Here is a 22,107-nt window from a genome sequence, read left to right as displayed (position 1 = left end):
GTTTCTGCGTGTAGCTCCCACAACCCCCAACGTCTGTCTATAAAAAAGTTCTTGCCCCGCTGGTTGTCGGGTGGCAGGAGTTGGCCTTTGGACAGACTTCCACCACCGCCCCCCTCACCAGCTGCCAGCATCTAAAATAAAGCAAACTTTCCTTTCCTCCAACCTGGACTATTTATTGGTTTTTTGAACCTTGAGCGGCCGGACTCCACACTCTTGTGGTAACATTATGATCTCTGATGTCTATACATCAACTTTTCCCAAACAAATACTGCTTTTTAGGATATTCATAAGCAGATTTCCTAATACTTGTGAGACTCAGGTCAATGGTATATATTGAAACCATGTATCATACAAGAATGGGCTTCCCTGATGGCTCAGTGGTAAAGAATCCGCCTGCCAATGCAGGAGATGCAGGTTCGATCCCTGGGTGAGGAAGATCCCCAGGAGGAGAAAACGGCAACCCCTCCAGTATTCTTTCCTGGAAAATTTCATGGACATTGGAGCCTGGCAGGCTACAGTTCACAGGATTGCAAAGAGTTGGACACGACTTAGTGACTAAACTACAACATCATACAAAAGTACTTAAAAGTTATAAGGCTAACATACTGTTAGACAAAATATGTTCTGCTCACTTACTTTGGCAAGTGTTCTTTCAAAATGATAAAACTGAAAAACGTGTAAGCAGCTAGAATCTTTATGTGATTATTATCGTGCATGTCTGCCTTGTTGTGTTGATGGTCCAGTGATGTTTGGGTGAGTAATAAATTAAAGGTACACATGGTTAATCAATTATTTTTATGTGCATCACATAACATTCATTTTCCTGCCCTCATTTCAGCAAAATCAATATTTCTATAACATGCATTTTATTGATAATGATGTCAATTAGACATTAATAATGTGTGTAATATACCACTGTAGTTCTTGGATGATTTAAAAAACTTTTTTAATTATTACAATTTGGAAAAATGATGCTCTCCTAGAGCAGTAACAACTGTAATTGCTAATATTCTCAAAGTAATACCTAGATTCAGAAAGAAACCAAGAATTTTACTTATTTTATTTATCATGGATATCATGATATGCAACAATGGGGTTGCATATATAAAATGATTATTAACACAGAATTATACAAATTTTAAAATTTCATCATAAATCTGTATGCAGGTCAGGAAGCAACAGTTAGAACTGGACATGGAACAACAGACTGGTTCCAAATAGGAAAAGGAGTTCGTCAAGGCTGTATATTATCACCCTGCTTATTTAACTTATATGCAGAGTACATCATGAGAAACGCTGGACTGGAAGAAACACAAGCTGGAATCAAGATTGCCCGGAGAAATATCAATAACCTCAGATATGCAGATGACACCACCCTTATGGCAGAAAGTGAAGAGGAACTCAAAAGCCTCTTAATGAAAGTGAAAGAGGAGAGTGAAAAAGTTGGCTTAAAGCTCAACATTCAGAAAACGAAGATCATGGCATCCAGTCCCATCACTTCATGGGAAATAGATGGGGAAACAGTGGAAACAGTGTCAGACTTTATTTTTCTGGGCTCCAAAATCACTGCAGATGGTGACTGCAGCCATGAAATTAAAAGACGCTTACTCCTTAGAAGGAAAGTTATGACCAACCTAGATAGCATATTCAAAAGCACAGACATTACTTTGCCAACAGAGGTCCGTCTAGTCAAGGATATGGTTTTTCCTGTGGTCGTGTATGGATGTGAGAGTTGGACTGTGAAGAAGGCTGAGCACCCAAGAATTGATGCTTTTGAACTATGGTGTTGGAGAAGACTCTTGAGAGTCCCTTGGACTGCAAGGAGATCCAACCAGTCCATTCTAAAGGAGATCAGCCCTGGGATTTCTTTGGAAGGAATGATGCTGAAGCTGAAACTCCAGTACTTTGGCCACCTCATGCGAAGAGTTGACTCATTGGAAAAGACTCTGATGCTGGGAGGGATTGGAGGCAGGAGGAGAAGGGGACGACAGAGGATGAGATGGCTGGATGGCATCACTGACTCGATGGACGTGAGTCTGAGTGAACTCCGGGAATTGGTGATGGACAGGGAGGCCTGGCGTGCTGCGATTCATGGGGTCGCAAAGAGTCAGACACGACTGAGTGACTGAACTGAACTGAACTGATGAAATCACATTATTATAAACTATTATATTACAAAATATTTTAATCTCATCATTTAATGTTAATATTTATCATGATTTTTATCATCTTATAAAGGAATATCTGTATACATACAGTATTTATTCAGCTATTTTCAAATTATTTCAGTGTTGAAATATTCTGTAGAAAACCAAAATAGCAGTATCTTGCTTGATTGATGCAAATTTCTCTTTAAATGAGACTACCTCTTGATTTGGGCTTCCCAGGTGACTCAGTGGTAAAGAACTCAGCTGCAATGCAGGAAATGCAAGTTCGATCCTTGGATCAGGCAGATCCCCTGGAGAAGGAAATGGTAACTCACTCCAGTATTCTTGCCTGGGAAATCCTATGGACAGAGGAGACTGGCGGACTACAGTCCATGGGGTCACAAAGAATCAGACATAACTTACTGACTAAACAACAACCTCTTGATTTAATTTGACCAGGAAAGAGTCTTCATAGAATTAGTTTTAGGATCATTAGTAAATAAGTCTTCTCCTTCAGAATCAAACAAATTATTCTGTTTCCATGTTCTGGTATACTAATATTTTATTGGACTATCACCTTTGTTGCATATTTCATTTGTAGCTTCTTTAGATTTAGAAAAACACGTTCTCTAAAATTAAAAAAATGAATCCTTTTGAAAGAAGGATTTTTTGAAATTTTGAAAGAATTAAAAAAAATAAAATTCTGCTAATACTCTTAGTAGCAAGCAACAGTTTATATCAAATAATTGCAAATAATGAAAATTCAAGAGTATTTTAATTTTCCAGCAAATACCATGATTCATTTTTCATTTGAGGATTTTCTGTAGTTTCAGTGAACTCTTTCTGGGCATTTCACATCTGTCTAAAATAAATCAAATAGCCTCAACAACATTCAGGTGGACTATAATAAGTGTCTTAGTATGGTTGTTATTTTATATCAGATCAGATCAGATCAGATCAGTCGCTCAGTCTTTTAATTTCATGGCTGCAGTCACCATCTGCAGTGATTTTGGAGCCCCCAAAAATTAAGTCTGACACTGTTTCCACTGTTTCCCCATCTATTTCCCAGGAAGTGGTGGGACTGGATGCCATGATCTTTGCTTTCTGAATGTTGAGCTTTAAGCCAACTTTTTCACTCTCCTCTTTCACTTTCATTAAGAGGCTTTTGAGTTCCTCTTCACTTTCTGCCATAAGGGTGGTGTCATCTGCATATCTGAGGTTATTGATATTTCTCCCGGCAATCTTGATTCCAGTTTGTGTTTTTTCCAGTCCAGCGTTTCTCATGATGTACTCTGCATATAAGTTAAATAAGCAGGGTGACAATATACAGCCTTGACGAACTCCTTTTCCTATTTGGAACCAGTCTGTTCTTCCATGTCCAGTTCTAACTGTTGCTTCCTGACCTGCATACAAATTTCTCAAGAGGCAGATCAGGTGGTCTGGTATTCCCATCTCTTTCAGAATTTTCCACAGTTGATTGTGATCCACACAGTCAAAGGCTTTGACATAGTCAATAAAGCAGAAATAGATGTTTTTCTGGAACTCTCTTGCTTTTTCTATGATCCAGTGGATGTTGGCAATTTGATCTCTGGTTCCTCTGCCTTTTCTAAAACCAGCTTGAATTTCAGGAAGTTCACGGTTCACGTATTGCTGAAGCCTGGCTTGGAGAGTTTTGAGCATTACTTTACTAGCTTGTGAGATGAGTACAATTGTGAGGTAGTTTGAGCATTCTTTGGCATTGCCTTTCTTTGGGATTAGAATGAAAACTGACCTTTTCCAGTCCTGTGGCCACTGCTGAGTTTTCCAAATTTGCTGGTAAATTGAGTGCAGCACTTTCACCTCATCATCTTTCAGGATTTGGAATAGCTTAACTGGAATTCCATCACCTCCACTAGCTTTGTTCGTAGTGATGCTTTCTAAGGCATTATTTTATATATATTTTCATCAATATTGTTCTATCTTGGGGCAGAACTACAAAAATTGTAGGGGAGGAAAAAACTTTCTTTATCTTTTAAAATTCTATGACTGGGGCCTGAGAATTAAACTGACAAAGACAGATTAACAAGAGGAAAGGCACACAAATTTTATGTAATGTTAATACAAATTTAAATTTTTACATGCATGGAGGCCTTCATAGAAAAGCAATTAGGACCCCAAACAAACAGTTAGACCTGGGAGCTTGTATACATTTTAACAAAGGACGATCAATATGGAAAAATGACAAGACAAAAAGGAAAAGGGGTTTGGGCTTCTGTTGTTTTGTTGTTGTTCAGTTGCTAAGTCATATCTGACTCTTTGCCACCCCATGGACTGTAGCATGCCAGGCTTCCCTGTCCTTCACTGTCTCCCAGAGTTTGCTCAAATTCATGTCCATTGAATCGGTGATGCTATCTAACCATCTTATCCTCTGTCGTCTCCTGCTCCTCCTGCCTTCAATCTTTCCTAGCATCAGGATGTTTTCTAATGCGTCAGTTCTTCGCATCAGGTAGCCAAAGTATTCGATCTTCAGTTTCAGCATCAGTCCTTCCCATGAATATTCGGGGTTGATTTCCTTTAGGATTGACTGGTTTGATCCTGCTGTCCAAGGGACTCTAGAGTTTTCTCCAGCACCACAATTTGAAAGCATAAATTATTTGGCCCTCAGCCTCCTTTACAGTACAGCTCTCACATCTGTATATGACTACTGGAAAAATCATAGCTTTGACTGTCCGGATATTTGTCGGCAAAGTGATGTCTCTGCTTTTTAATACGTTACCTAGGTTTGCCGTAACTTTCCTTCCAAAGGGCAAGCGTTTTTTAATGTCATGGCCTTAGTCACCCTCTGCGGTGATTTTTGGATTCTAGGGATGGTAAATTGTGGGAAGGGAGGAAACTAATGGAAGATAATGGTTATTTTAGTAAGATTTGTTTGTGCAAATCCATCTTGGTGCTGACTTTCTGTCTCCAGTATTAAGAATTGTTTTCGTCCTGGTATAGGAGAGGGAGGGGGAACACTTTCACTAAGGAAAACTTATGACCTGCTTTTGGGGAAAGAGCTTTTCTTTTTTTCATTGGCAGCTTAATTGCCTTCAGCTCAAAATAATCCTTATGCCAAAGAGGCATACATTCAGGTGGCATATTCTCATCTTCTGATCTCCTACAATATCATATATAACCTCTGAACTATTTCTCTTATCAGAACAGATAAGGCCATATCTTTTAATACTAAATTCAAACAATCTGCTATAGTTGGCACAAAGAATACTTCTACTTCTGGGCCAAGATTTTGGCTTATACACCTTTCTCTTTATTAACTGTTAGTACCCTTGACAGATTTTTTTCCCCAACTTTATTGAGATATAACATTGTGTATATTTAGGTTCATAATGTGATGATTTAGTATACATGTATATAGTGAAATGGTGTTTCCCTGGTGGCTCAGTGGTAAAGAATCCACCTGCCAGTGCAAAAGATCTGGGTTTGGTTCCTGGGTCTGGAAGATCTCCTGGAGAAAGAAATGGCAACCCACTTCAGTATGAATTCCAAGGACAGAGGATCCTGGGGGACTATAGTCCATGGGATAGCAAACAGTTGGAGACGACTGAGTGACTGAGCGCACACACACATACACACACACACAGTGAAATGATTACCATGATAAGGTTGGTTAACACACCCATCACTCATGGATTACCATTTTTCTGTGTGGTAAGAATTTTTAAGATTTACTCTCTGGATTTTCCTGGCGATCCAGTGGTTAAGACACCAGGCTCCCAGTGCAGGGAGCCACAGGTTCAATTCCTGTTCAAGGAACTAAGATCCTGTATGTTGCTTGGTTCAGCCAAAAAAGAAATAAATACAAGAAGTTACAAAATATTTAGTCTCGGCAATTTGCAAGTAGAAGATTCAGTATTGTTAATTTTAGTCATCAAGCTGCGCATCAGGTTCCCTAGAATTTACCCATCTTATAACTGGAAATTTGTATCCTTTGATCACCATCATCCATTCCCCATGCTCTGGTGACCACCAATCTACTTTCTGATTTTATAAGTTCCGCTTTTCTAGTTTCCATGTATAAGATCAGACAGCACAATGGACCCTAGAACAATGCAGGAGTTAGGAATGCTGACCTTCCCCTGCATATAACTTATAGCTGGCCCTTTGCATATGCAATTCCTCCATATCTACAGTTACAAATCGCAGATTCAACCAAACTCAGACTGTGGAGTACCACAGTATTTACTACTGGAAAAAGTCTGAGTATAAATGGACCCATGTTGTTCAAGCTCATGTTTTCACTTAGCATAAAACCTTCACGTTTCATCCATATTACTGCAAATGCAGAACTTCTTTCTTTTTTATGGCTGAATTATATTCCATACATATATGTATGTAGCCTGCCAGGCTCCTGTGTCCATGGGATTCTCCAGGTGAGAATACTGGAGTGGGTTGCCATTTCCTTCTCCAGGGGATCTTCCTGACCCAGGGATCGAACCCACATCTCTTAAGTCTCTTGCATTGGAAGGCAGGTTCTTTATCACTAGTGCCACCTGGGAATCCCATGTATACATACATATATATATATGCAAAAGAAGAGCAGAGAATTCCTTGACAGTCCAGTGGGTAAGACTCTGCACTTCCACTGCAGGGGGCATCAATTCGATCCTGCAAGCCTCACAGTATGGCCAAAAAAAAAAAAAAAAAAAGAAAGAAGAGCAGAATGTTTTGCCCACCATCAGATTTGCAAAGATTAACCCACTGTAGTTGCTGACTGGCAGCGCACTCTGTGCTTCAGATGGAGAAATTAAGGTGATAACAGGATGAAGCACCCTGTGGTTCAGACAGAGGAAATTAAAGGTGATAAGAGGATGCTCTGTGCTTTGTGTTGTGGACAACAGGTCCCTTAGATAGTTAGATGTATGTCAGGAAGAATTTTAATGAACCCAGTTTCTTTCATCTTCCCATACCTAGAGAAGCACTAAAATCATTAACTTGTGATATTTGTTCTTTGGGGCTAGTGGCAATTTTCTACAAAGATGCATACTTGACTGAGTATATTCTCCAGCAAAAAAAAAAAAGTCATATATATATAAAGTCATATATAAACTAGCCTTCTCCCACCTCTTCAGAACAGCTCCTCAGAATCCTCTTCAGATCTCCCAGGCTACCGTCCTCAGCAAGCTTAACTCACAGCTCTTGCATTGTGCATTTTTCTTTCAGTCAACTACACACCACACCCCCCCACATTTTCTTTGTCCATCCATCCATTGATAGATGGGCTTGGCCGCTGTGAATAATGCTGCAATGAATTCATGAGTTCATCTATGAGAGTCACTTTATTTCCTTTAGATATAATACCCAGAAATGGGATTACTGATCATATGGTAGTTCTAGTTGGAATTCTTGGAGGGAACCTCATGCTGGTTTTCATAGTGGCGGCACAAGTTTACATTCCTACCAACAGGGCATAAGGTTTCCTTTTCCCCACACCCTTGCCAACACTTCTTATCTCTCGTCTTTTTGACAACAGCCATTCTCACAGGTATGAGGTGATATCTCACTGTGGTTTTAATTTGCATTTCCTTGATGACTAGTGATACGTAATATTTTTCATATACCTGTTGGCCATCTCTGTATATCTTCTTTGGAAAAATAGCCCTCAACAATTTTTGACACTACTTACATAATTTATATAAAACCAAAATGTTTTAATTTTAACTTTAAACTTTACAAAATATTTTCATGAAAATAAAAAAAAAAGCATTTGCCATTTGAGCATAAAATGGGTATTTTATGCCAAGGTAAAGAATCAGTATTGTACAATATATGATACATCTATATATATATTTATCTATATAAAATAGAAAATATTTATATATATATATGGGCTTCCCTTGTGGCTCAGCTGGTAAAGAATCCATCTGCAATGCGGGAGACATGAGTTTGATCCCTGGGTTGGGAAGATCCCACGGAGAAGGGAAAGGCTACCCACTTCAGTATTCTGGGCTAGCGAATTCCACAGACTGTAGAGTCCATGGGGTCGCAAAGAGTTGGACACGACTGAGCAACTGTCACTTACTTTCATATATATATGTGTGTGGGCGTGCCAAGTCACTTCACTTATATCCAAGTCTTTGTGATCCTATGGACTGTAGCCTTCCAGGCTTCTCTGTCCATGGGATTCTCCAGGCAAGATTACTGGAATGGGTTGCCATTTCCTTCTTCAGGGGATTTTCTCGACCCAGGGATAGAACCTGTGTTTCTCACATATCTTGAATTGGCAGGCGGGTTCTTTATCACTAGCACCGAGTAGCCCATGTGTGTATATATATGTATACACATTTAAAATTAGTTCTAATTGTTTAGTATTGCAACATATTCTCCTCCTTGTGCAGTTGTCGGTTGAAACCAAAACAGTGAATTGAAATACAAAGAAAGGAAAAGAAGGAAACAGTCCTCCCTGGAGAAGATGTTTTGTTATGGAAAAATGTATTGCATTCATGCCGTCAGAGAAGGATTTGACACATTAAATTTTCTTTGCTCTCACCCAAGAGCTTCTCCCACTCAGAACTTCTCCAGAGTCCCATCTGGTGTTGATCATTCATGCTGGCAGCGGAGCCTCCCACAAGTCTTCGTTGTGTTTTGACCCAGTCACCTTTGGTTTTGAGAAGGAAGGCACAGTAATGCTGAGAAGCTTTTCTGTGGGTCCTGAACAGTGTTTGTAATATGCAGGGCCCAGGGCAAGAATGCCTCTTGCCTGGATCTGTGTCTGGTACAGTAATAAGTGTAGGGCAGAAAGAATTATGTAGTCCCATTAGTTAGGCAAATGCTAAGTTAAAGCACAATTAAGCCATCTTTACTATGGGGATTCTTAGAGACTTTAATATGTTGTTTTTTTGTTGCTAAGTCATGTTGGACTCTTTGTGACCCCATGAACTGTAGCCTGCCAGGCTCCTTTGTCCATGGGATTTCCCAAGCAAGAATACTGGTGACAGATACATGATACTTATTTGGCTTTGTTCTGCTCAGCAACTAAACATGATTTAGACATGTGAATGGATGATCTGATGACCTTTATTAGATTATGTAATTGGAAGGCATCATTAACACATTGGAACAAAATTAAAAAGAGATTTTAAAATTTAGTTAAAAATATAAAGTAATATCTGTTTGTTACTAATAACACAGAGAGAAATAAGTAAAGATTCCCCACCCCGACCCCATTCTACTAGTCTTCACCCAATTTCACTCTCTAGTGACAGCCACTATTATCATCTACTACTTACAAAAATCCTGAATAGTATTCTCCTAAACATACTCATTTATAACTTGCTTGTTTTATTTAGCAATCAACGGCAGATATCTTTCCACATCAGGAGATAAAGATGTCTTTAGGCTGTTTCCAATTTCTCTCTACTATTTGCAAGGCTGCAGTGAATATCCTTGCATGTATACTTTTCCATAATGGTTGAAGGTGAGAGCTTTTGAACAAAATTTCTAAAAACGAATTCTCTGGGTTGCAGGTATGTGCATTCATCAATGTTGCCTCCAAAAATTTACTAGTGGACATTTACAACTACACACACCTATTTTTCAACATGCTTATCAATTATCCTCTTTAAAGTCTTTTCCAGTTTTTAAGGTAGTTCAGTTCAGTTCAGTCGCTCAGTTGTGTCTGACTCTTTGTGACCCCATGAACCGCAGCACGCCAGGCCTCCCTGTCCATTACCAACTCCCGGAGTCCACCCAAACCCATGTCCATTGAGTCGGTGATGCCATCCAACCATCTCCTCCTCTGTCATCCCCTTCTCCTCCTGCCTTCAATCTTTCCCAGTATCAAGGGTCTTTTCAAATGAGTCAGCTCTTCGTATCAGGTGGCCAGAGTATTGGAGTTTCAGCTTCAACATCAGTCCTTCCAATGAACACCCAGGACTGATCTCCTTTAGGATGGACTGGTTGGATCTCCTTGCAGCCCAAAGGACTCTCAAGAGTTTTCTCCAACACCACAGTTCAAAAGCATCAATTCTTCGGCGCTCAGCTTTCTTCGCAGTCCAACTCTCACATCCATACATGACCACTGGAAAAACAATAGCCTTGACTAGACGGACCTTTGTTGGCAAAGTCATGTCTCTGCTTTTGAATATGCTATCTCAGTTGGTCATAACTTTCCTTCCAAGGAGTAAGCGTCTTTTAATTTCAGGGCTGCAGTCACCATCTGCAGTGATTTTGGAGCCCAGAAAAATAACAAGCCTATTGCTTGTGGTAGCCACACCTTGAGATGGCCTCCAATGATCACAGCTCCCTGTTATGTCCACCTCTGAGTTTCGTCTCATGCTGAGTCAGAGCTGGTCTGTGTGACCGTGAACAGCTACATAATTTGCAAGGCTCACTGAAAAATGAAAATTTGAGACCTCTTGTTAAAAAAAGCAGGAAAAAGTGCCAATAAAGGTACTATACACAAAGCTTTTCCTTTTCTTTGGCAGTCTACCAACTCATCGTGATCTTTTTATTTGCTTTTTAATATGTTAACTAAAGAAAAACTGAAATATCAGTACAAACTTTACTGTTCATCTTTATATGTGCGATGCCAGTTTGCACAATAAATATAAGAGCACTTAACTCATAGGCAGAAATGGCCAAAATCACACAATTCAAATTTCACAGCTAATACATACATAGTTTTTTTTCTAACCAGAACAGTGAAAGTGACCACAAAATTAACTCTTTATTTCACTTACTTATTTTGGGATTTCGCTAGTGGTCCGGTGGCTAAGACACCAAGCTCCCAATGCAGGGGGCCGGCGTTCCATCCCTAGTCAGGGAACTGGATCCCACATACTACAACTAACAGTTCACATGTCACAGTGATGATTCAAGATCCCAAGTGCTGCAACTAAGAGCCAGCACAACCACATAAATAAACATTAAAAGAAAAATACGTGCCCATTCTCCCAATACTCCGAAAACTGGAGGCTTTCAATGCATGCTGATGTTTTCCTTGCTTTGGGTCTCATTGACTTCTCACCAGAATTCTGTGTGATGCTAATTCTACAGGTATAGGGGTGGTGAGGAATAGCAGTGAACACACATATGGCAACTGTCTTCTCTGCTCACAGGTGTACTCCCTGGTTCCTGTTCACTTCACTTATGAAAGTCCAAAGATTAAATGATCAAGAAAATCAATATGGCAACATCAGGACTTTAAACCAAGAGCAGGGCTCTTCCGAATGTAGGGTGCTGTGTGACTGCCCAGATGACATGCCCACAAGGCTGTCCCTGTGTGACCAATGGAGTGTGGTGGAAGTGACATGCATGACTGCCAAGGCTAGGTCACAAGTCACTGTAGCTCCTGCTTTGCTATCTCGGATGGCTTGCCCTGTGGAAGTGTCTCAAATAGCACTCAGACAGCGGTGTGGAAATACCTGCTTGGGGAGGATCTGAAGGTTTTGTCAAGAGACAACACAAGTTGGCAAGTTTGCCAGCCATGTGAATAAACCACCTTGGACATGGATCCTCTGGTTCCATTCACACCCTAAGATGACTACAGCCCCAGTGAGCATCTTGACTGTAACCTCATGAAAGAACTCAAGCTAGAATTTCCCAGTTAGGTCCCTTCTGAATTCCCACATGTAATAACTATCAGAGATAATTGATATTTATTGTTTTTAAATTTTATTTGTTTGCTCCAGCTCTTAGTTGTGGATGTGGGATCTAGTTCCCTGACCAGGGATCAATCCCAGGCCCCCTGCATTGGGAGCCTGGACTCTTTGCCACTGGACCACCAGGGAAATCCATTTATTGCTGTTTTGAGTCACTAAGCTTTTTTGGGGGGACGGATTTGTCCCACGGCAATAGATAACTAAATGGATGCTTTAATTCACATTGTCTTTAATTTTAACAACATATGGCGTCTTTTTGTCTGCATAATGGCTTATTTTCTCTTTTCTTTGAATTGCTCTCTTGTTTATTTTTATTGGGTTATTTATCTTGATCTTACTGATATATAGTGGGCTAACCCAGAAAATCAGTGCTTTATTGGGCATATGTATGGCGTGTGTTTTTCATTGCTCATAGTTTGTTTTTGGAATACTTTTTCATTACAGAAGTTTTAAATTTCTATTGTGGCTTAACTGACCAATCTTTCCCATTGTGCCTTTTAGATTTTGCTTCACATTAACTAGTGGTTTTCTCATTCCACAGTTATAAAAGCATTTATCCATGTTGGTTTCAGTTCTTGATGGTTTCATTTACATTGTGTGATTGTGTGTGCTCAGTCATGTCCAACTCTTTGGGACCTCATGGACTGTAGCCCCCCAGGCTCCTCTGTTCATGGGATTCTCCAGGCTAGAATACTGGAGTGGGTTGCCATGCCCTCCTCCAGGGGATCTTCCTGACCCAGGGATCAAACCTGTGTCTCTTCCATCTCCTGCATTGGCAGGCAGATTCTTTACCGCTGTGCCATTTGGGAAGCTCTCATTAACATTGAAATTTTTTATTGTTGCAGAATTTTTTTGGGGGGGATGGTGATAACAGAGAGAAAGTGAGAGAGAATTACAACTCCACAATAGAGAGGTCATTATACAATTTCAGGTGTTAATTCATCCTCTTCACTGATCTAAAATACCATCTTCATCAGATCCCAGATGCCTGCTTATTTTGGGGTTGTACTTCTGTACTCTTGATTCTCTTCTGTTGATTTGTATGCTCCTGTGCCAATGTTACTCTTCTATTTCTGTATATCTTGGATATTTTCTTTTATCTATAATAATTTTGAAATCATTTTCAACCTCAATAATTATCTGAATCAATATCCCTTGGTATTTTTATTGCACCAGATTTATGAAATTGAGCATTCCCATGGAAGAGTAAAGTTTGTCTTTCCATAGGTTCACATCTATTTTCTGTTTTTTTTGGTAGACTTTTAAGATTTTCTTCATTTAGGTCCTATGTGTTTCTTATGAAGTTTATTCCTGGGACTTTAAATAAATTGAGGTTATAACTGGTATGCAGTAAACTGTGCATATTTAAGGTGTACAACTGGGTAAGTGTTGACAAAAGTATATAATCATGAAAGCATCAATTCAGTCAAGACAATGATCATACCCCCAGAAGTTTCCTGGTGACCCTTTGTGATCATCATTTTTCCAAGCTACCACTGATCTGCCTTCTGTCACTATAGATGAGTTTGCTTTTTCTAGAATTTCATGTAAATGCAATCATGCAGTCTGTGCTCTTTTTTTTCACAGCTTTCACTGTACTCTTCTTTTTGTTGTGGTGTTTAGTCACTAAGGTGTGTCCGACTCTTTGCAACCCCATGGACTGCAGCATGCCAGGCTTCCCTGTCCTTCACTATCTCCCTGAGTTTCCTCAAATTCATGTCCATTGAGTCAATAATGCCATCCTACCATCTCATCCAATGACTCAGCTCTTTGCATCAGGTGGCCGAAGTATTGGAGCTTCAGCTTCAGCACCAGGCCTTCCAATGAATATTCATGGTCGATTTCCTTTAGGATTGATTGGGTTAATCACCTTGTTGTCCAAGGGACTCTCAAGAGTCTTCTCCAGCAATACAGTTTGAAAGCATCAATTCTTCCGTGCTCCGTTTTCTTTATGGTCCAACTCAGGGATGCCCATTCTTCTTTTATCCAGCATAATTATTTTGAGATGCATCCGTGTTGTTCCCTGTATCCATGGTTCAGTTTTTTTCATTTCTGAGTGCCATTTCATTGTATGAATATAAGTTGTTTATCCATCCAGCTGTGGAGGAATAGTGGGTGTTTCCAGAATTTGGCTATTACAAATAAAGCTGCTATGAATATTTATGTACAAGTTTTTATGTAGACATGTGTGTTCTTTTTTTTTTTTTTTTTTCCCTTTGGTAGGTACCTAGGAATGAGATGTTTGGGTCATATGATAGGTGTAAGTTTGACACATTCAGTTCAGTTCAGTCACTCAGTCGTGTCCAACTCTTTGCGACCCCATGAATCCCAGCACACCAGGCCTCCCTGTCCATCACCAACTCCTGGAGTTTACTCAAATTTATGTCCATCGAGTCGGTGATGCCATCCAGCCATCTCATCCTCTGTCGTCCCCTTCTCCTCCTGCCCCCAATCCCTCCCAGCATCAGGGTCTTTTCCAATGGGCCAAGTCTTCACATGAGGTGGCCAAAGTATTGGAGTTTCATCTTAATCATCAGTCCTTCCAATGAACACCCAGGACTGATCTCCTTTAGGATGGACTGGTTGGATCTCCTTGCAGTCCAAGGGACTCTCAAGAGTCTTCTCCAACACCACAGTTCAAAAGCATCAATTCTTCTGTGCTCAGCTTTCTTCACAGTCCAACTCTCACATCCATACATGACTACTGGAAAAACCATAGCCTTGATTAGACGGACCTTTGACATATTAAGAAACTGCTAAACTATACTGTAACAGGACTGTACCATTTGACATTCCCATGAGTGATGCATGAGAGTGTTTTAGATCCTATTTGTGTTATTAATTTCTGGTTTGGGGACTTCCCTGATGGTCCAATGTTTAGGACTTGCTTTCCAATGCAAGGGGTATATTGATTTGATCCCTGGATGGGAGGTAAGATCTCACATGCCTCGTGGCCAAAAAACTAAAACATAATATAGAAGCAATATTGTAGCCAATTCAATGAAGACTTTCAAAATGGTCCACATCAAAAAAATTTCTAGGTTTAGTGCATTATTAGAACACAATGGAGTCTGATTTTATCCTACTTTTTGGAAATTATGGGGTTTTCTTTTTGGCCTTACAAAAGATTGATTTTTATAAAGGTTGTATTGGTACTTGAGGAGAATGTATTCACCATGCTTGGGTATAGAATCCAATCTTATTGATTATACAATTCAGAGCCTTTATAGGCCTACTTATTTTTTATCTATTGTAACTGTCATGTACTCAGAGAAATGAATTACAGTCTCCTAATGCTATTATGTTTTTGCCCATTTCTTATTTTCTGAAGTTTTTGTCTTATGAATTTTATTTATTGCGAAAAGATTCACGACTGCTATAACTTCATTGTGGATTGTTCCCTTTAACATTATAAAGTCTCTCTTTGTTCTGTAAACCACTTTTTCATTTAATTTAACCTTGCCCAATTTTAAATTATTAGCTTGTATAATTCTTTTTGCTGAATCTTCAAAGCTTTTGTTATGGAAATTTTCAAACATGTGCTAAAGTATGAAAAAAAAAATCAGTATAATGAACCTACATTGTATCTATTGTCCAGTGTCAACAATTATCAACTGATGGCCAATCTTGCTTATACTCTGAACACTATCTCAAACCTGGATTATTTTGAGACAAATATCTGATATTATATAATTTCATCTATAAACATTTCAATGTGTGTCTCTAAAAGTTAAGGACTCCTAAAATTGACAGTAACTCCCTAATATCATCCAATATTATAGTCTGCTTTCAAATTTGAAATCAATGGTTTCATAATTTCATTTTTTAATTTTCTTGCCCCAAATATGGAATCAGTACTTTCTCCCAGAAGCCCTGCTTCTTTTTAGTGAGTAAAGGTATTTCTAGATCATAGCCTAGATGTTAAGGACTACATTCTTTATGTTTTCATAGGTCTATGTCTATGCCCATACTTTGATTTTAAGTCTTTCAGAATCTTTTTATTTTAGATTCATGAGTTGGGTTTTGTTCATTAGTACATTCTGAGGTTAGCAGAATAAACTGGGTTATTTCCACAGTTCTTGAATGTTTAACTGAAATAGACCTATTCAGCAACTTTAAGAATTCCTACACTGACTTCTTGATCTACTGAATGAGGGCTATTGCAATAGGAAGAGTTAAATAGAAGACTTTGAAATGTTCTCCCCTGCCAGGATATAAATCAGAAGCGTATCTGGAGGGTTTTCAGAGGTCACTGTTACTGTCACAGATTTAAAAGATACAAGGACGTTGATTCTATTGTGTGTCAATTTATCTTCTGTTTGGGCTGCACAGAAGGTGGCTGGAACTTTAAGAATGACATTTGATTATTTGTTTATTTATTTTTTTGGCCATTCTGGGTCTTCACTGCAGCATGTGGGATGTTAATTGTGACATGTGGGATCTAGTTCCCCAACCAGGGATTGAACCTGGGCCCCCTGCATTGGGAGCTCAGAGTCTTAGCCACTGGGCCACCAGGGAAGTCCCGACAGCTCATTATCCTTCATCAGGTGAAGATGCCAATTGCAATGGCTTTTGAAGATGTAACATCTTTTCTGGAGCAAATCTTAGCACACAGCTATAGATGCAACAAACGATTTCTTTTCCTATGTCAGTTTGCAGGGTTTCCTGAAGCCGTTTGCTTCCACCTAGCAGCAATAATAATACACTTTCACTTGTCTTAGGGCCACGTCAACTCTCCTGTTCTCTACCAATATCTATTGGCTGAAATATTGGTTGTCTTGAGATAGAAAATGAAAATAGCTCACTACATTCATGATGTAACGATGCTTGGTTCTGATGAGCAGGAAGTGCGTGTGTGCATGCTCAGTTGTGTCTGACTCTCTGTGACCCCATGGACTACTGCCCACCAGACTCCTCCGTCCATGGGATTTCCCATGCAAAAATAATGGAGTGGGCTGCCATTACCTTCTCCAGGGGATCTTCCCAACCCAGGGATTGAACCCGTGTCTCTTGCATCTCCTGCATTGGCAGGCGCATTCTTTACCACTCATGCCATCTGGGAAGCCCTGAGCAAGAGGTAGAAGGTATCTTAGATGTCTTATTAAGATACATGTGTGCCAGAAGGTGGGAGATAATAGTCAGAGAGTTTCAGGGGTTTATCTCAAAAAGGTTTTTAGAAGTCCATGGGTCTAAAGCATGCTGGGATATCCCTTCTAAAGGAATTCACACACTATCTTGCATTGCCAACCATTAAAGAGGTGAAGTGCTTGATTTTCCTCTTGGAAGAAGTATAGGCTATATTTGATTGTGTTCCAGTTCATTTATAGGGCACCATGTCAGCTTTGAGAGGGGCTCCAATGAGAAAAGGCTCTGAAGCAGGTCTCTGCTTTGCTGCTTGGTTCCTATGACCCAGATGTACTTGAAAAGACTATGGGACAAAGTGAATGGGCCCCTGGAAAGCCCTATAGGAGAATAACAAGTAAGGTCTCACTTGAGGAGCAAAGTCATGACCCATTCCCCAGCTGAGAACTGGCTCCTACTTGTTTCTGGAAGAGCTAGAGTGTTTAACCACGGGATATCAAATGGCTATGTAATTTGAGTTTCTCATCATAAACTAGGAGTTATCTGGCTCGTTAAGCCATAAAGCTGAGCATGCATAGCCGCAATTCATGATTAAATAGACATTGTTTAATAGAGTTCAAAATTAAGTAAATTCTGAAGGCATAAATTAATTACATGAGCAGTTGTCTCAGACTCATATGATGCCTACTACTCCTGCTTAATTTCCTCTTCTCTCCCTTATATACTTGCACTTTATTGGTGAATTCCTTACTACCAATCAGCTAAGGAAGAAAAAGCTCAGGCCTAATGATACTTCACAAGACCCTGACACCCTCAGGAAGTGACCTGCTGTGGGTAGTATTACAACCTTAATTAGAAGCATTCATGAAAGACATTATTGGAGAAAAATTCCCTCTCCTAGCACAACTTCAAGTGGTCCATTTCACTGACAATTCATTCAACATGTAATACCTAGAGATGAGAATCTATATTTATCTCTTGGAAGAGGTTTATTAATTCATTTATTTTTAAGATATTTCTTTATTTGGCTGCATCAGGTTTTAGTTGCAGCATGAGGGATCTTTAACCATGGCATGTGAACTCTTGGCTATGGAGCAACATGTGGGATCTAGCTCCCAGACCAGGGATCGAACCCAGGGCCCCTGCATTGGGAGCTTGGAGCCTTAGTCATAGGACCACCAGGGAAGTCCCTTGGTAGAGGTTTACAAGTTGGCCAGTTGGTCAGGGACTTGGAAGGAACAATATTGTAGTGATAAGGAGATCTATGGGCTTCCCAGTTGGTGCTAGTGGTAAACAATCTGCCTGCCAATGCAGGAAAAATAAGAGAAGTTGAATTCAATCCCTGGGTCAGGAAGATTCCCTGGAGGAGGGCATAGCAACCCACTTCAGTATTCTTGCCTGGAAAATCCCATGGACAGAGGAGCCTGGCAGGGTACAGCCCTCAGGGTTGCAAAGAGTCAGACACGACTGAAACGACTTAGTACACACCCAGCAAGGAGATCTAGGGAACAGGTATGAAGATGGACCTCCTTGAAAGGGCACAGAGTATAGGGACATTTATTTGGGTGCTCACCAAAGGGCACCTGCCATCAAATAATAAAGCAGATAAGAAGACACGATCTGAGGAGGTCAATAAGTCTCTTTTCCCATCCACCTTAGTGCTTACTGAATGCTCTGTATTCAAAGAGGCCATGATGGCAGCAATGGGCCCCACATGTAGACCTCCTCCTCATCAGGGCTGATGTAGCAGCTGACCCCCTTCTTTGCCTGTTAATTGAGTGGCACATTAAAGTCCAAATTGGCCAATGGTAGTCTCAACTTATAATTCAAGGATGTTAATCAATTAAGATCCCTGGTGGAAACATTCTTCCCTTAGAAACTGAGACCTCTAAACTAGAAGAAACCTGTCACATTTGGAAGCACATGCTTTGTGAGTGGGTTAATAGAAACACTCCAACTTCCACCCCTTGATCCCTAAACCTGAGTATTCTGGTTGTGGAAACCTATTACAGTCCAGTCCAGTACTATATAGCCAATTGTGTTAGCTGGATACCCAGGCTAAATTTGTTGGACTTACAAACAAATTGGACTTACTAAAATCCCAGGGACAGAGGAGCCTGGTAGGCTGCAGTCCATGGGGTCACAAAGAGTCGGACATGACTGAGCGACTTCACTTTCACTTTTCACTTTCATGCATTGGAGAAGAAAATGGCAACCCACTCCAGTGTTCTTGCCTGGAGAACCCCAGGGACGGCAGAGCCTGGTGGGCTGCCGTCTGTGGGGTCGCACAGAGTCAGACACGACTGGAGCGACTTAGCAGCAATGTGCTCTTTGAACAGAAGTTGTCCACAGGTAGGACACTTACTGCAATGAGCAGAGTTCCCTAAGTTATATAGTAGGTCCTTGTTGGTTATCTATTTCAATTAATTTCTTTTTTAAATTAACTTTTTTATTAGAGTATAGTTGATTTACAATGTTGTGTTAGTTTCTGCGGTACAGCAAGGTGAGTCAGTTATACATATATCCACATTTTTAGATTCTATTCCCATATAGCTTCATTATAGAGTACTGCAGTCTGTTCTTTGAGAATGCTTTTCTAAAGGTCCTAGATGTGATAATGCTGTGCTGTGCTTAGTTGCTCAGTTGTGTCTGACTCTTCCACCCCATGGACTGTAAACCGCCAGGCTCCTCTATCCATGGGATTCTCCAGGCAAGAATACTGGAATGGGTTGCCATTCCCTTCTCCAGGGATCTTTCTGATACAGGGATCAAACCCAGGTCTCCTGCGCTGCAGGTGGATTATTTACTGTCTGAGCCACCAGGGAAGCCCAGATGTGATTATCAGTTCAGTTCAGTTGCTCAGTTATGTTTGACTCTTTGCAACCCCATGGACTGCAGCATGCCAGGCCTCCCTGTCCATCACCAAATCCTGGAGTTTACTCAAACTCATGTCCATTGAGTCGGTGATGCCATCCAGCCATCTCATCCTCTGTCATCCCCTTATCCTCCTGCCTTCAATCTTTCCCAGTATTAGGGTCTTTTTAAATGAGTCAGCTCTTCACATCAGGTGGCTAAAGTATTGGAGTTTCAGCTTCAACATCAGCCCTTCCAATGAACATTCATTTCCTTTAGGTTTGATTGATTTCCTTTAGGTTGGACTGGTTGGATCTCCTTGCAGTCCAAGGGACTCTCAAGAGTCTTCTCCAACACCACAGTTCAAAAGCATCAATTTTTTGGTGCTCCGCTTTCTTTATAGTCCAACTCTCACATCCATACTTGACTACTAGAAAAACCATAGCCTTGACTAGATGGACCTTTTTTGGCAAAGTAATGTCTCTGCTTTTTAATATGCTGTCTAGGTTGGTCATAACTTTTCTTCCAAGGAGTACTAGTCCTTAAATTCATTCTCATGAAGAAGTTACCTAGGTACTTGTATTTTGTTAGGGTTCTCCAAACAAACAGAATCAGTAGGGTGTGTGTGTGTGTGTGTGTGTATCTGATGGGGTAGGCTGGCAGACTGGAGACTTAGGGAAGAGTTATAATTTGAGTCCAAAGGCAGTTGGCTGGCAGAATTTTCTCTTTCTCAGGGGAGGCCAGTCTTTGTTCTATAAATCTTTCAACTGATTGAATAAGGCCCACCCACGTTATAGGGCTTCCCTCATGGCTCAGACAGTAAAGAATCTGCCTTCACTACAGGAGACCTGGTTCAATCCCAGGGTCAGGAAGATCCCCTTGAGAAGGGAATGGCTATCCACTCCAGTATTCTTGCCTGGAGAATCCCCTGGACAGAAGAGCCTGGTAGGCTACAGTCCATGGGATCACAAAGAGTTGGACACGACTGAGCGACTAACACTTTTACTTCATTATGAGAGGTTATCTGCTTGACTCAGAGTCCGCCAGTTTAAATGTTAATATTATCCAAAATACACCTTCATGGAAATATCCAGAATAATGTTTGACTAAATAATTGGACACTGTGGCCTAGCCAAGTTGACAGAAAATTCACCATCACAGGACTAGTATTTTTTGAATGGTGATATCAAGAAAGCAAGAATACTGAAGTGGTTTGCCATTCCTTTCTCCAGTGGACCACATTTTGTCAGAATTCTCCACCATGACCATCTTGGGTGGCCCTACATGGCATGGATCATGATTTCATGGAGTTAGACAAGGCTGTGATCAGACAAGGTCTGTGTGATCAGTTTGATTAGTTTTCTGTGATTGTGGTTTTCATTCTGTCTGCCCTCTGAGAGGATTATGGAAGCTTCCTGATGGGAGAGACTGATTGTGGGGGAAACTGGGTCTTGTTCTGATGGGCAGGGCCATGCTCAGTAAATCTTTAATCCAATTTTCTGTTGGTGGGCGGGGCTGTGTTCCCTCCCTATTGTTTGACCTGAGACCAAACTATGGTTGAGGTAATGAAGATAATGACCTTAAGGTGGCTCCGAGGTTAAACCGTCTGCCTGCAATGTGGGAGACCTGAGTTCGATCCCTGGGTCAGGAAGATCCCCTGGAGAAGGAAATGGCAACCCACTCCAGTATTCTTGCCTGGAGAATCCCATGGATGGAAGAGCCTGGTGGGCTACAGTCCACGGGGTCGCAAAGAGTCGGACACAACTGAGCGACTTAACTTTCAACTTTCAATGCTGAAGAAGCTGAAGTTGAAGGGTTCTATGAAGACCTACAAGACCTTCTAGAACTAACACCCAAAAAAGATGTCCTTTTCATTATAGGGGACTGGAATGCAAAAGTAGGAAGTCAAGAGATACTTGGAGTAACAGGCAAATTTGGCTTTGGAGTACAAAATGAAGCAGGGCAAAGGCTAACAGAGTTTTGCCAAGAGAACGCCCTGGTCATAGCAAACACCCTCTTCCAACAACACAAGAGAAGACTCTACACATGGACATCACCAGATGGCCAATACCGAAATCAGATTGATTATATTCTTTGAAGCTGAAGATGGAGAAGGTCTATACAGTCAGCAAAAACAAGACCGGGAGCTGACTGTGGCTCAGATCATGAACTCCTTATTGCCAAATTCAGACTTAAATTGAAGAAAGTAGGGAAAACCACTGAACTATTCAGGTACAATCTAAATCAAATCCCTTATGATTATACAGTGGAAGTGACAAATAGATTTAAGGGATTAGCTCTGATAGACAGAGTGCCTGAAGAACTATGGATGGAGGTTCATGACATAGTACAGGAGGCAGTGATCAAGCCCATTCCCAAGAAAAAGA

Source organism: Bubalus kerabau, chromosome 19 (genome assembly GCF_029407905.1).
Source record: "Bubalus kerabau isolate K-KA32 ecotype Philippines breed swamp buffalo chromosome 19, PCC_UOA_SB_1v2, whole genome shotgun sequence".
Lineage (NCBI taxonomy): Eukaryota > Metazoa > Chordata > Mammalia > Artiodactyla > Bovidae > Bubalus > Bubalus kerabau.
The sequence above is the reverse complement of the archived record's forward strand: the minus strand, read 5'-3'. Positions refer to the sequence as shown.